The following is a 12,278-nucleotide window of genomic DNA, read 5'->3' as shown; positions in this document are numbered from 1 at the left end:
CAAATGTAAATTTTGACAAGCTGAGCAGACTGAAAGCTCTTTTGTTTCAAACACGCGTGGCGCTCACATCTGTCCATGAGACCTATGCCTTTCAAGTGGCGAGGTCATCCGCAGAGATACAGTACCTTTTTAATACAAACTTTCCAAAACATTTGGCATTTTTTAATGCACCTAACACTGCTGGGACTGAACATTTCTTTAAGGCTGCCTGTTCTGGGTTTGTCTGCACCTTCTCCTCTATATTTTAACCGGTACGGTGCCTTGGACGAGATCACCTCGTCCTGCACCCGGGAAGGCCCCCCACCCACACCCCCCAGTCGTGGATGGAAGGGGAATCCCTTACCCTTCCACCCCGACCCCCCCCCCTCGGCAATCCGTTGACGTCAGCGCGCTTACAGCGCACCAACGGCATGAAATATTGCAGAGTGACGCGCTGGAAGCCATTTGCTTCCAGCGCGTCGAGGAGAAAGGAACTAAAAGGTAAGTCCTTTCTTCTTTGGGGGTTGGGGGGTGAACAGACATGGATGGAAAGGAAAGGGTTTTTCCTTTCCCCCTGTGCCTGTTTTCAGTGGATTCCTGCTCCACTAGGCACCAGGGAGTTCTTTTGAGTGTTAGTTTTATGAACGACCCCTTTGGCAAGGGTCGCTCCCATGGGGGGCTACTTTTTTCCGAATTTTGCCCGATTTTTCAGCCGATCTGCCCCAGGGGGGCAGAAATCCACTAGACACCAGGGAAATCATTTTTGGCATAAATTTTAGGGAGCGACCCCTTGGACAAGGGTCACTCCCATTGGGGGCTAATTTTTTCCATATTTCGGCCCCCCCGGAGGCAGATCGGACAATTTTTCGGCCGATCTGCCACCAGGGGGGGGGGGCAAAACCACTAGATATTATTTTTTTTGTTTTAGGGCAGCGACCCCTTAGGCAAGGCTCGCTGCCCCGAGGGCAATAATTTTTTATATGTTTCGGCCCCCCCGGGGCTAGATAGGCCATGTTTTTGGCCGATCTGGCCCCCGGAGGGGTAGAAACCCACTAGGCGTCAGGGATTGTGAGGTGTGTGTGTGTTTTGTGTGTTTGGGGGCAAGGGTCGCCCCTCCAAAGGGGCGAAATTTCATATTGGCCTTCTCTGCCCCATCTGGCCCCAAGGAAGGCATAAACCACCAATACGGCAGGGATATTTTTTTTTTGGGTTCCCCTTTATTTGTTTAGTGCTGGGGGTGCCCCCTGTTTACCCTCTTTGGCAAGGGTCACCCCCTAAAGGGGGCACAGAGCTGTTGCCCATTTCTGCCCTCCTTGGGGGCAGATCGGCCAATTTTGTTATGCCCATCTGCCCCCAAGGGGGGCAAAATCCACTTAGGCACCAGGGATTTTTTTTTTTTTTTTTGTGTCTGTGTGGTTTTCTTTTTTGTGTGTGGGGGGGCGGCACCTTTGGCAAGGGTCACCCCCCAAAGGGGGCACGTTAGTGATGGCCATTTCTGCCCACCTTGGAGGCAGATCAGCCTATTTTGTTTAGGCCCATCTGCCTCCTAGTGGGGCAGAAGCCACTTAGGCACCAGGGACAATTTCTAAGTTCTTGGTGGCGGGGTGTTTGTCAACTGGCAAAGTATTTGTATTTGAGATTATAACAGTTTATTTCTTCTTTTTGTTCTAGTTCAAAGCTTTTGCTTCCTTTGCTGTGGATCCTTGCGGTTTTGGCAGTAGTTGTCCTGCGGTTTGCATAGTTGCATGTTTTAGGTAAGTGAAAGCAATTTACTCCAAAGGAGTATTGTTGACATGCCTGAATGACATGATTGTAGGTGGTGTACTAAATTCAGTATTGTGTGTGAAATTATCCTTAGATTTGAGCACAATGATATTTGTGTTGTCATACGTCTGGTTTGCTTTTTTCTTTTTTAGTGGGATATCATTGGTGATTGCTGGGTCTGTGCAGAGTAGTTGCTGGTGAGTAGCTTGTTCAGGCAAGTGAGTGGTACAGTTTTTTAGTACATAAATCTTTGGGATAAAGCTTCACTTTGTTTATTACTTATTTTAGTGCTAGTTGTTGTTGGCAATCCATTTGTTGTTAGTGAGGATCATGGCTAGCCGCAGAGTGACCGCTCAGCAGGTTGTTGGCATGCTCTTTGAGTCGTCTTCACACCATGATTACGAGACTGACTCTGCATCTGAGGCAGAGGAGGAAGTGAGAGATTCTGGCAGTGAGTTTTCTGTCCGAGAGTATTCTTCTGATGAGGAAGCTACTCTCAGTGCAGATGAAGGGCCTGTTTTAGAGGAGGACATTGATGTGCCAAGAGTGCAGCAGCCTGGGGCTGAAGGGTTTCCCATTAGAAGACCTGACACCTGGATTGCCCCAAACATGGAGCAGCCACAGTTACCTGCATTTACTGGTCTCCCAGGGTGTAGAGTCAATATGGAAAACTTTTTGCCTGTCCATTTCTTTCACTTGTTTATGGACCATGTATTTTTGGAAGAGATTGTGGAGCAGACTAATTTGTATGCAGAGCAAAATTTGAGGGTCAACGCTGCCAGATTTTGGCCTCAGTCTAGAGCTACTCAGGGGGTTCCCAGATATCTGGAAGAGATGAAAAAGTTTTTAGGTTTGACTTTTTTGATGGGGTTGATCAGGAAGCCGTCACTGGCTTCTTATTGGTCTACTAGTCCCTTGATGGAAACGGCTATATTTCCTGCAACTATGACACGTAATAGCTATTTGCTTATTCTTCGTATGCTGCATTTTGTAGACAATGCTTTAGCCTTGCCAAGAGATCACCCTGATTGTGACAGTCTTTTTAAGATTAGGCCTGTCCTTGATCATTTTGTAGATCGTTTTTCAGAGGTCTATGTTCCAGGCAAAGAGATAAGTGCGGACGAGTCTTTGGTCCTTTTCAAGGGGCGTTTAGTTTTTAAGCAGTACATTCCTAGAAAGCAGTACAGGATATGTGTATAATTTCCAGGTCTACACTGGTAGGGGTTCCAGTATTGACCCGAATGGTTGTCCAGCCACATTTGGAGTTAGCAAAAAAATTGTGTGGGAACTTGGTAGACGACTGTTAAACAAATGTCACCATTTGTACGTAGATAATTTCTAAACTGGAGTGCAGTTGTTCAAGGAGTTGTTTAGAGTGGACACTGTTGCTTGTGGCACAATCTGTTCTAACCGGAAAGGCTATCCAAGGGAGCTTGTCTGTAAAAAACCTGAGAGGGGACAGTGCTGTGCCTTGCAGATTAATGAGCTGCTAGCTCTGAAATTTTCAGACAGGAGGGATGTGTACATGCTATCTACCATCCATGATGAGAGTACTTACCCTGTGACTGTTTGGGGTCAGGTTGCGGAAGTGCGCAAAGCTGCGTGCATTTTGGACTACAATAGGCACATGGGTGGTGTTGATAGAGTAGATCAGAGGCTGGAACCTTACACTGCTCTTCGTAAGTCTTATGTGTGGTATAAAAAGTTGACCCTACATTTATGTCATTTGGCAAATTTTAATGCTTTTATTGTGTTCAGGGATTGTTCACCTGAGTCAAGAATGACATTTGTTAAATTTCAGGAGTCAGTGATAGAGCCTTATTGTGGTGGAACAGCCAAGAGTTCCTAGAGTAGAAGTGGTGAAGTGGCTAGATGGAAAGATCGGCACTTTCCAGATCACATTCCTCCCACTCCCAAAAAAGACTTGCCCACAAAGAAATGTAGAGTATGTGCCCGGAGATCAATCTGGAGGGAGAGGCGGATGTACTGCCCCGAATGCCCTTCAAAGCCTGGGCTGTGTGTGCCCAGCTGTTTTAGAAGTTACCACACAAGGACAATTTTGGGGGAAATACCGTGAGCGCAAACTGGATATTTTATATTTTCATATGTTCAGTTTCACGGTTGGCATTACTGTCATGTATTTAGTTAGAGCTTTTGTGTTTGTAGTTTTGTACTTACTTTATAATTAGTTAGTGGTTTCTTTGTTGTTTATAAACAAAAAAGTGATGGTGGTGTGCGTGGGGTGGCGCTTGGCTGGCGGTATGGGTTGGGTGGCGCTTGGCTGGCAGTGTGCTTGGGGTGGCACTTGGCTGGCGGTGTGCTTGGGGTGGCGCTTGGCCAGCGGTATGGGTGGGGTGGCGCTTGGCTGGCGGTGTGGGTGGGGTGGCGCTTGGCTGGCGGTGTGCTTGGGGTGTCGCTTGGGGTGTCGCTTGGCTGGCGGTATGGGTGGGGTGGCGCTTGGCTGGCGGTGTGTTTGGGGTGGCGCTTGGCTGACGGTATGGGTGGGGTGGCGCTTGGCTAGCGGTACCAGCAAAATGCCAGTCACACACTGATCAGCTGGTGTGATTGCTGTAGCAGGCATGTGGGCGTATGAAAGTGATTGCCCCTTGACTGCCGCTGTCTGTCGATGCGAGTGTTGTAATGTGCTGGGCCCATGGCTGGTGGCGTGAATGGTCTTGAGCATGTCATGTATGAAAGGTTTGTGAATGGACTGTAAAGCGGTTGGTGCCTTGCCATGGCTTTACAGCTCACGAGCTGTGAGTCATTGGTTCAGTTTTTTGGCCTTTCAGTTATTACCAGTGCATTTCACTTTTGTGAAATCTCTTGTTAATAAAATTTGAACTACTGAACCATCACTCACCCTCGTGCCAAATCCAACCAGTATGTGTGGTACAAATGACAAAACCTGCTCCGCTGTAATCAGGCGTCGCAGCACACTTGTGACACGCTAGGTGTCTCAGGTGGGACCCCAATGATGAAGCATGCCACCAACTTGGTTGGTGGGTGAGGGGTCTTTTTCACATAACCTAAGTGCGTTTCTTTTCACAATTTTAGTGTTTGGCACATCACAATGATATATCACAAAACTACCTGTGTTTGGGGGGGAGGGTGCACCTATGTTTTTGGCCCTGGGTGTGGCCTTCATCTGGGGAAACCTACCAAACCCAGACATTTTTTTAAACTGGGCACCCCAAGGAGTCCAGGGAGGTGTGGCTTGCGTGGATCCCCCAAAAAAGCATATTTTCCTGACTTTCGTTTGTACGATCACCACTCCAGCCCACAATTACTACTCCCCAGTGTTCCCCTCAGCCTCCCAAGTAAAATGACACCTCACTTGTGTGGGTCCCCAAAGCAGAGTCAGCCTAAAGATGTACAAAAGAAGAATATGTGCTTATCAACTCCCTGTGCTATCCCCATAATCTCTACAAGTTTGTGGCATTTTTCTGTTGCAGGCACCTGGCCCACCCACACAACTGAGGTATCATTTTTATCGGGAGACTTGGGGGAACGCTGGGTGGAAGGAAATGTGTGGCTCCTCTCAGATTCCAGAACTTTCTGTCACTGAAATGTGAGGAAAACGTGTTTGTTTAGCCACATTTTGAGGTTTGAAAAGGATTCTGGGTAACAGAACCTGGTCAGAGCCACACAAGTCACCCCATCTTGGATTCCCCTAGGTCTCTAGTTTGCAAAAATGCACAGGTTTGGTAGGTTTCCCTAGGTGCCGGCTAAGCTAGAGGCCAAAATCTACAGGTAGGCACTTTACAAAAAACAACTCTGTTTTCTGTCAAAAAATGGGATGTGTCCATGTTGTGTTTTGGGGCATTTCCTGTTGCAGGCGCTAGGCCTACCCACACAAGTGAGGTATCATTTTTATCTGGAGACTTGGGGGAACGCTGGGTGGAAGGAAATTTGTGGCTCCTCTCAGATTCCAGAACTTTCTGTCACCGAATTGTGAGGAAAATTTGTTTTTTTTAGCCAAATTTTGAGGTTTGCAAAGGATTCTGGATAACAGAACCTGGTCAGAGCCCCACAGGTCACCCCATCTTGGATTCCTCTTAGGTCTCTAGTTTTCAAAAATGTATAGGTTTGGTAGGTTTCCCTAGGTGCCAGCTGAGCTAGAGGCCAAAATCTACAGGTAGGAACTTTGCAAAAAACACCTCTGTTTTCTGTCAAAAAATGGGATGTGTCCACGTTGGGTTTTGGGGCATTTCCTGTCGCGGGCGCTAGACCTACCCACACAAGTGAGGTATCATTTTTATCGGGAGACTTGGGGGAACATAGAATAGCAAAACAAGTGTTATTGCCCCTTGTCTTTCTCTACATTTTTTCCTTCCAAATATAAGAGAGTGTGTAAAAAAGACGTCTATTTTATAAGTGCCCTGTAATTCACATGCTAATATGGGCACCCCGGAATTCAGAGATGTGCAAATAACCACTGCTCCTCAACACCTTATCTTGTGCCCTTTTTGGAAATACAAAGGTTTTCTTGAAAAAGTTACTGGGTAAAATGTAGAGAAAAACTGCTGGTTTTTTTCACCTCAATTTCAATATTTTTTTTCAGTTGCTATTTTCTGTAGGAAACCCTTGTAGGATCTACACAAATTACCCCTTGCTGAATTCAGAATTCTGTCTACGTTTCAGAAATGTTTAGGTTTCTGGGATCCAGCATTGGTTTCACGCCAATTTCTGTCACTGACTGGAAGGAGGCTGAAAGCATAAAAAAAATCGTAAAAATGGGGCATGTCCCAGTAAAATGCCAAAATTGTGTTGAAAAATTGGGTTTTCTGATTCAGGTCTGCCTGTTCCTGAAAGCTGGGAAGCTGGTGATTTTAGCACCGCAAACCCTTTGTTGATGCCATTTTCAGGGAAAAAACAACAAGCCTTCTTCTGCAGCCCCTTTTTCCCATTTTTTTGGAAAAAAACAAACTTTTCACTGTATTTTGGCAAATTTCTTGGCCTCCTTCAGGAGACCCACAAAGTCTGGGTACCTCTAGAATCCCTAGGATGTTAGAAAAAAAAAGGACGCAAATTTGGCGTGGGTATCTTATGTGGACAAAAAGTTATGAGGGCCTAAGCGAGAACTATTCCAAATAGGCAAAAAAAGGCCTGGCACAGGAGGGGGAAAAGGCCTGGCAGCGAAGGGGTTAAATAATACGTCCAAGACATTCACTCCATATTTAAGAGTTTTGGGGGGATTCCACAATACTTTGGCATTGATTGGAGGCATTTTGCTGTTGCTGTTTTTCATTCACAATGGCTGCCCCATCTCAACAAGGACTGATAGCGCTTCCACCTGTCCAACTGTATCATGAACGCATGATGCAGTATTTCGGAGCACTACTCCAGGCTTAACTGGAGTCCAATTGGTCTGTGTCATTCAGACCGGTTCTGAACAGCACGCAGTCCCCCTTTCAATGTATGTGGTGCACATTCGAACACGCACAGGAAATATTTTGCTATGCAGCTCGTACCTTTTTAGGACACTGATCCGTTGATGTTCAAAATAAGGGCCCATTGAGGTTGCTACAAGAAGCTTCTTATGAGATGCCCTTTGTGGATCAAGTGGCTCCTGGTGCTACAATACCTGGCACTGCACAGAATGCTGCCCCCTCAGCAGGAGCTATGGCTGAGGCAACCAAACATGAGTACTCCCTCGCTTTTCTTATAAACGGCCTGATAAATGTGTCACCTGCCAAAGTGGAATCTTTAATTAACATTGATGACATTGGCGATTTCTTTAAGGATCATGATTATTGATGACATTTGGCCTTAATTTAATGTTTTTGTTAAATTTCTAAACAGGTCTTTTAAATATAGTTTAATTTAGTTTTGTACTGCTTGTCAACATGGACATTTTTATATCCTTTTATGTATACTTTTAGCTTGCTTATAATACGAATTGTTATAGCCCTTGGCACTCTCGAACAGAAAATAGGGAGGGTGTTGTGAAGTTACTTTATCATTTATCTAGGCACATTTATTTTAGCTTTGTTCTGAGGCCTGTGCCCTCTCACCTAGTCACTTAACATTTTATTCCTTTTGTTATTTTAGCAAGGTTTCACTTTAGTAGTAAAGTTGTATTACCTTTATCAGTTGCCCTCCCAAGCACAATTTGCTGTTCATTTCTTCATGCAACATTTCATCCTGTGCTCACTCCAAGTCTGCACGCAATAGTTTACTGGGTATTGCCAGTCAAAAGAGTACTATGTCTACACTACACCGACTAACACATGTTGTCACAGCAGGGCAGTTCTCAGTATAACAAGTTTTTTATTACAAACAGCATGCTGCCCCCACCAACTTAGAGGGGACATTCCAGCCAGCCATCTTATGCTGCACATCATCGGAGTTTCTGCTGAAACCCTGAGCTTCCTCTTCGTCTACGTGGGAGGACTACCAGTAGACTAACAGACCTCTTCTTTACCTCTGAACACAGGTATGGGGTTTGGACTTCCTTGCCGGGACCAGAAGGGTATATTAGGGCTACCGCTGCTATTTGCTTTCATGTAGAAACTTAGTGTAGATAGGGGTGTTAGACACACTATTGTGGCAACATGGTGGGACTCTTCCTGCGTTTTACTTTCCTGGTCACTGCCATAACAGTGTTGTGTTTTACTACCCTCATAATCACAATTCATGCCTTTTTACATAGGGAACAGTTGCTGCAGTAAAACCCATTGAACTAAGGTCCTGCTTCTATTTTGTCTGTGCATGTATGAGACTTGTATAACTGAGAGAAAGGGATACGATCTGTTCCACCACAACTTCCCTGAGGAGTCTCTGTGTCATGTGATAGGCTGCCACAAATCACTTTTACCGCTGGTAAAAGTGAGATGCTGCTAGCTAGCCAGAAGAGTTAAGCTGAGAGCTGTCACATGGTGTGGGATCAGACTCAGTCCCCCACACTTGGTGGTGCTGCCGTCCAAAACTCCAGCAGCTTGTTACTACAACAGGAGTCCTATGACAAGCAGAGGAATGTACTGCTCAGATAATCCCCATCCCTGTCCTCACAAACAAGGAAAATTCAAGAGATTTGCCCATTCTTGTATATGGCCACTTGACACCTTGAGCTCTCCGCTTCCCTCACCTCTGCCTTCATTAAACTGCCCTGGATCCCTGACAGGGTGGAGAAAGCCTCTACCCACACCACCAAGAACCCAGTCTTTGGAAGCCCAAGGGAGCTCCTCAGCTGAAATCACTCTTCTGATCCAAGCTGTGGTTGGTGCTTTTTCCATTGTAGACTGAGCTTTATGTATCCTGGTAAAGATTTCTATGCAACTTGGTAGCATAGAGGGATACTTGAGACTATCTATCTTGATTTAGACTGTCCAGAGGTACCCAATCCCGATCTTAAAGATCCATAATTTTTTTAATGATGTGTTGACTTCCTTGTGCTTGACTTATCTAGACAGAAACACAGCACCCTTTTAACATTAAGAGATTGTGAAGTTCTCTCTGCTGCAGTTGAAGGGTTAGGAAAAAAAGTTAGGAATAGTGATAGACTGGTTAATATGAAAATGTAATACTTTAAGTAAAAGGAAGGAAGCACACGTAGAACAACTCTATTGTGAAAGGTCCTATTGAAGACAGAGCCTGCAACTCATTAAACTCTACATGTCTTTTTTTTTTTTTTTAATATACGGACTATAAAAAACAACTGTTTTCCATGACAAGTGTTGCAACACTGACTTATGGATGGGTTCAAATGGCAATCCCATCGGTTTTGAAAATACCAAGTTCAAATCCCAAGGAGGAGAGGGTCTCCCAGCTGGAGGAAAAACTTTCTACAATCCTTACCAAAAATCTCTGACTACAGGACTATTGGAAAAAGAAAAAAAAATGCTGCATTGGCGATTTTCAATATGCAGTAATGGCTGCTAAGCGTACCTTAGTAGATGATAATTGCAGGCCTAACCTGGCCAAGTGAAGTAAGTGCAGAAGGATGACATTCTCATGTAACTTAATAGGGTAATGGCTATTATTACAACACCATATACCGAAATGCTTCCACTTCAAGGATTAGGATGCTCTAAAACGTTCACACAATCTTCTGGAAGATTTAGATGGTCATATTAGGCGATTTCACCTCATCAAGAAACCGCTTGGGATTTTCTTCAGAGAAACAGCTGTAAAAGCCGCTTCTACATTCTGGATTCTCTGAATGTGGAAAGCTGTAATTGATAATCCTCTAGCCAGAGCCCAATGTCACAATGTTTGAGCTTGTAATGATAACTGTCTTGAACTTATTTCACCTGGTTTGTTTACATAGTATATTATAGTGGTCTGTTTGCATCATTAGGTCTTTGTAGTTGAGAGAAGGTAGAAAAAAAAGAATACTTATGTACAGACGTGCATTCTGGACTATGAAAATACAGGATGCCATTGAACCTAGAAGAGAAGCTATCTGCCGAACAGATGGGTTGACTTGCTGTAGAAGGTGCACACACTTCGTCTAAATAGATGACACTCTTCTCTGAAGGAAACACTGTTTCCTTTTGTGTGTCACTGGACTGGTGTGGAGATCGATTGTTCTACTTTGACTTGAAAATGTAGTTTTGATAGTTTTGTTGTGGTTGCAAGTCTTTATTTTGTCAAGAGATCCTGGTGTTATCAACCAATCGCCTAAGTATTAAAACTGAAAAATGCCTTTTTTTCCTTAGATGCGCCGCTATTTGGCCTGATTTTAGATGGAAAGGAAGCACAGCGTACTAAAAATCTAAGAACCTGTCTGGGATGATGAGCTTATGGAATATGAAAGTATGCATCCCGAAGGTCCACAGCAAAAAGAAAATAGTCTTTTCTAACATGTGGAAATATTAGGTCAAGTGACATTGTTTTTGTTTTTTGATTTATTTGTTGAGGAGTATGAGACCCAGCATAGGCCAAAATTGTTCTGAATGACACTTCTTCTGAAGAAGAAGAGACATCTTTGTTGATCCGATTCAGGAGGACTTTTTCTGTTGCTCTTTTCTGTAGGAGAGACATTTCTTATAATAGATAGGCTAGATGGGCAGTTGTGACACGTGATGGAGGAGCTGGCAGCATGTTTTTTTTTTTTTTTTAACTGGATTGCATATCCATTTTGAATGATAATCAATTCCCATCCCGTGTTTTTTCACACTTTGAAGAAGAATTTCACAACTCCTCCCACAGGACTGGGAAACTGCAAAGGGAGTGTTTGTTCCTCATGGTTTCTTTTGTGAGTTTTTGCCCTTGGTCTAAGTAGGGTTCGATCGAGGGGGATCTCCTTTTCTGGTAAATGCCTGGGTAAGGCCTCTGTGATTGCAGTTGTTGCTGCGAGTAATAAGGCCATCTAGCGGTTTGAACTCTATGGTAATAAAACTGTTTGTCTCTGGTTTTGTATTGCTGCTTGAATAACTTCATTTGCTCTTCAAGGCCAACTGCTTTTAGCGTTTCCTTATTTATTTTTTATACGAAGCATCTCCTCAGTATGCTGGCCAAAAAGAGAGGACCCTGAAAACTACAGAATTGCGATTTTTCAACGGGCGTCAGGTTTCAGTGATGAGTCTCAGCCAAAATGTTCACCTCTAAGAGATGCTGTGACAGACAGCAGTAGCTGAAAGTTCAACCAAGTCCACTGCAGCATGGATCCATTGATTAGACATTAGAAATCAAGAAACCCTGCTGTCTGTGACCTGGCAAGTCAGACATGAATGCTTTCATGTCATCCCATGTCTTGAAGTGGTATCTGCCTAACAACACAGCCAAGTTGGTGTTCCTTAAATGGGTAGAGGCCATGCCACACATTTTCTTGCCAATGACATCCATCAGTTTTCTGTACCGATCTGGAGGATCAGTGGGTTCCGCACCCAACGCATGTCTTCGCCTTAAGGCCATTAAAATAATTGAATCAGGTTTCAGTTCAGATTCCTACTGCTGATTTGCGCATTGAATGGCGATGGTGAAGATTTTAGAACCACGTCCACATCCCACAAGGAGGATTATCATGGTTGTGGTGGACGTACCAATCTGATACCTCTGAGAACCTTACAAACTAAAAGGTTGTTCCCCAGCAGGCTTAACATCCAGCAAGGAATGATCTGATGAAATCACAGATCTAAAGCTATTAACCGTCCAATAGGCTAGGCCCTGCCCAGCCAAATCCGAAAGGAAATTCACAATCATATATGCTCCAGCACCCACGGAACCCAAATCCTGTTCGTAACACCAACAAACCCACCTTTGCCAGACAGCCTCATATCTCTTGTGAGTAGAGGGGGACCAGGAAGAGGACAAGAAAAACATAGCGTCCTTCAACACTTTGGGCACTTGCCAACAATTCCTGAAATTCTCCAGGCCATGAGGGACAAGAGCCCCTGAACCACCAGTACATGTGGAAGGCCTACCAGATCCGACAGGAGAGCCGGGAAAGGCAATCCTCACCTGAGGCACACAAGTCCGTGCCCCAGGAAACCATGACTGCGCTTTCCAACACGGGTTATCAGGACCATGTCTGCTCTCTGGCGTCGCACTTGCGTTAATACCCTCTGTATCACTGAGAAGGAAAGGAACGC

Source organism: Pleurodeles waltl, chromosome 5 (assembly GCF_031143425.1).
Source record: "Pleurodeles waltl isolate 20211129_DDA chromosome 5, aPleWal1.hap1.20221129, whole genome shotgun sequence".
NCBI classification, from domain to species: domain Eukaryota; kingdom Metazoa; phylum Chordata; class Amphibia; order Caudata; family Salamandridae; genus Pleurodeles; species Pleurodeles waltl.
Note: the sequence above shows the minus strand (reverse complement) of the source record.